The following is a 3,924-nucleotide window of genomic DNA, read 5'->3' on the forward strand; positions in this document are numbered from 1 at the left end:
GTGAGTCATAAGCTACTGAGTTGCATAGACTTAGAGGAAAACCAGAAATCCTTTTGTTGGTTTTTCAGAGACAAAAGAGCCCTATGAGAGAAATGAAGAGGGTGTATTCTCACTCCCTCAGAGTGGGTTACTGAGTAAATATGGCATCCACGAATGGCTTAAAGACTATCTGCGATAGGACCCATAGCGACAGCTTTCCTTTTCTTCTATTTTTCCTTGTAATTCTTTTCCTCGCCTGATTTGTGCTTTCTCCTTCTATCACTAGCCCTAATCAATGCAGCAGGTCAGGTTGAAAGAATGGACAGCCTCTGAGCCACATACATTTAAACCACTTTAATGCAAATATTGATCGAAGGAGCATAGATACAGGCTGGGCTGCATTTTTTTTTTTTTAATGGACCTGCTTTTGTTCTGGGACTGTGCTACCCATGATAAAATAGATCGCCCTAGATCAGCATCCCACCATCTTTCCATGAACAGAGACACATGGGGAAATCCAAAAGTTAGGTGAGATTCAATGCCAATCTTATAAGCATCCGAAGGAGGTACTTCAGTAATTTGCTAGGTCATGTGTGCATAACCATAGATACGTCTTTCTTCATACTTCCCAGATGACCTCTTTTGGCACCCAAAGGGGTTGTTGTTAAATGCTATTGAGTAGGTCCCAACTCATAGTGACCCTGTATAGAGTTTCTAAGGAACAGCTGGTGGGTCTGAATACTGACCTTGGGGTTCGAAGTCCACTGCTGATGTCAGACTATCAAAAAGGATGTGGTCCCTTGTGTCATAATAGTTGTGCAACAGCAATGACCGCTGTGGCAAGACAGATCCTTAATTCCTGTGTACACACACTTATCAGAGCACCATACCAGAAAACCACTCGCTTCAATATCTATTCGTTGAGCAATAGTGTCCAAGTCTGAGCTTAAATCCAAAAGGGGAGATCAAGGGCTGGAAGGAATTCTTAGGGCCACTTTGAAATTTGACACTAAAAAGATCTGATACACCATTTGTAGGCATTTTTAGACTGGGTTGGGCGGGGACTCCAGGGGGTGGAGAAAGAAGAAAACCTGTTTGCACAAAGAAAGCTAGCTTGGTCTATGGCCAACAAAGGAGGCATCACAAGCTCGGTAGAGCGTGAAAGTATAACAAACCAAAGCCAACTAAAGGAAGATAAAATGCAGCAATATCCCACTACATTTACCAAGATGGCTGTGGAGATGAAAACAAGGGCTGGTGTTCATCTTCACAGCCCTCACCATCAGATAAAGAAGCCTTTTGCTTCTTCCCCAGAGCTGCCAGCCACCACATCTTTATGTAAGGGGGAAAATGTCATCAGAGTGAGGGACAAGCAAGATGTGTACACACCAGGTGGACAGAATGTTCAGCTGTTGGTTTTATCAGCCTAAAAACTGAGATAACTGGAAGGGAAGGGGAAACTGAGTGGTATGCAAAGTGGGAGGGAAGCAAGGCAGAATGAAGCCTTTGACCTTGGAAGAGCTGAATACTTAAGGAGGGAGGGGGCACGGAATGAGGAATTCCTTGCTGTAATATATTCGGGTAAAAATGGGGCTGTCATCCTGAGCTACAAGTTAGAAAGTTATTACTTTTAATATGCCACTACCTTAGGCCTATACTGTTATGTAAAAGAAAAATAACCTTGTGTGACAGTTTAACATTGATCGATGTGCCTGCCAAATGCAAAGAGATAAATAAGCAGGTGATGAATAAACAGCACTTCAAGTAAAGACATTACGCTGCATGCATAAAACGGCGCCAGGCACCTAGGAGCTGTGGGTGGCCGAAGGTTGGCCATTTCATGCCCACTCAGTAAAGCAGACTTAATCGCTTCCAATATTTTCTGTTAAAAAGCACGCTTAATGAGCCAATTTCACAAGCCCAGAGAAACTGATTATTATCTCTGAGTTCCAACAGAGTTGGTTGTTTTCCAAGAGCCAGGTTTTTTTTTTTTTTTCCTTGACGGGATAAAAACCTTTTTTAAAAAAAGAGAGAGTGTGTGGGTAGAGAGCAAGAGAGAAAGGGAAAGAGGAAGAGAGGGAGGGAGAGAGCCAGGCAGAGGGCACTGAAGGCTGTTCACAAGAGAAAGGCGACCACTAGATGGCAGTATTACCCCGCAGTCAGCTCAAGGACCAGGCTTCCGGACTGGACAGGAGGCTTTGGCTGAAAGATGGGACGGTAAATAAAGCTGAAAGCAGCTGCCTGAAGAGTTCATACCCTACCCTCCGCCCTCCTCGGACCCTTTGTCCACAATTCTTCCATCCTCCAGCCTGTACAAGGCGAGGAGACAAAAGGGACAGTCCTCTAATGGCCTGCCTCAAATAACCCAGGGCTCTGATTATTCTTCTATGCAGCCTTGTTTTTACAAAGTACAGGGGTCTTTTCTCTAGGTCAGATCTAGTTCTTCCTGATGTTTTTCCCTGAGAGGTTTGCAATCTCCATATCCCTCACAAGGCTAAGCATGTGGCTTCTAAGGGAATGGATATCCCAGCCTAGTTTTGCACCATTTACTTTGGGGCAGATTCCTTTTTTTTAATACCACTTTCCCTTCCACACTTTTTTTTTTTTTCACTTAAAAAAGTGTGCAATGAATGAATTTAACTCTAATTATATTAACTTCTTACTGAAAAGTTTGGGAGGAAGGGAGAAGAAGGGATAGTGCTTTAGGAAGTCAGCTGTGTTTCACAGGATATAATTACGTCTCCTTCAGGGCACACAGCTATGTGAATGCCACAGAAATACAGGGTTATTGTCACCAACTGCAGTTATCCAATCGCCACTAGGAAAGAAGACCCAGTAACTAGACCTCAGTATATAATTAACTCAGATATTTAAAAGAAAAAAAAAAAAAACTAAACTAATTGTTGTTAGGTTCTAAATTGAGATGCAAGCTAAGTATTTATGAATATTAATAAAAATTGAACAGTTTCCAAATTTGGCCTTTAGTTTCTCATTAGTTAACTAAATAATCAATGTATAATCTTTCTGTAAGGAGCCCTGGTGATTCTGTACAATAACCTTGGATTGCTAGCTGCAAAGTGGCTAGTTCAAACCCACTATCTCCTCTCCAGGAGAAAGATAAGGATGTCTGCTCCTGTGAAGATTTACAGCCTCTAAAACACAGATCATTAGGACTCGGAATTGACTCATTGGCAGTGGGGTTTTTGTTTGGGTCTTTTCATAGGATACATTTCTCTAGATGTGCAACAGAATCATCAAATGCATTAAAATTTTTGAGCTTCATTTTGTTCGCTGATGAGCCAAAGTGTTCGGCTCCAATAGCAATAGAACAGACATAATGTTTGTCCCTTCTCTTTAACTTCTATAAGAGAAGCATGAAATGACACTTAACAAAGATTGGTCAATTTGGGGAAAGAAAATTGAGAAATCTAAGGAACTTTCTAAATAAATGAAACTGTTAAAGAGTACCTAATTCCCAAGGATTTATTACAAGTAGTGGTGGCCAACGTATTCATTCAATTACTCAGAAGAAAAAAGCTATAGTTGCTCCCAAGCTTCCCTCCAACATTCTAGCTGCCCCCCGTAGTCCCTGTCCCTACCCTTGACCTAGTGTGTACTTTTCACACTTAGATCTCTTCTATCCCACTGACAAGCAGCCAGTTCTCTGCTGCTGAAGAAGTTAGCTTTCGTATCCAAAGAATTCTCTTCTGAAATACAAACACTCTGGATTTTCAATTGACTGTTGACCTTAATCCCTAAAGTACAATAGCTACAAATCAGGCCTTTCAGTCTCCATGACTCCAACAACATATATATATTGTTGTTGTTGAGTGCCATCGAGTTGGTTCTGACTCATAGCGACCCTGTACAGAGTTTCCGAGGAACAGCTGGTGGGTTTGACCCACCGACCTTGTGGTGAGCAGACCACTGCTGATCCTACAGTAC

The 3,924-nt window shown here is 42.0% G+C and overlaps 1 pseudogene; it reads left to right on the forward strand.

Annotated features, from left to right (window-relative positions):
- The first annotated feature begins 2,118 nt into the window (after positions 1-2,118).
- The window catches only part of LOC102829471, a 32,899-nt pseudogene continuing 31,093 nt past the window's right edge, over positions 2,119-3,924 (forward strand).

The sequence above is a fragment of the Chrysochloris asiatica genome, unplaced genomic scaffold (genome assembly GCF_000296735.1).
Source record: "Chrysochloris asiatica unplaced genomic scaffold, ChrAsi1.0 scaffold00114, whole genome shotgun sequence".
Classification (NCBI taxonomy): Eukaryota; Metazoa; Chordata; class Mammalia; order Afrosoricida; family Chrysochloridae; genus Chrysochloris; species Chrysochloris asiatica.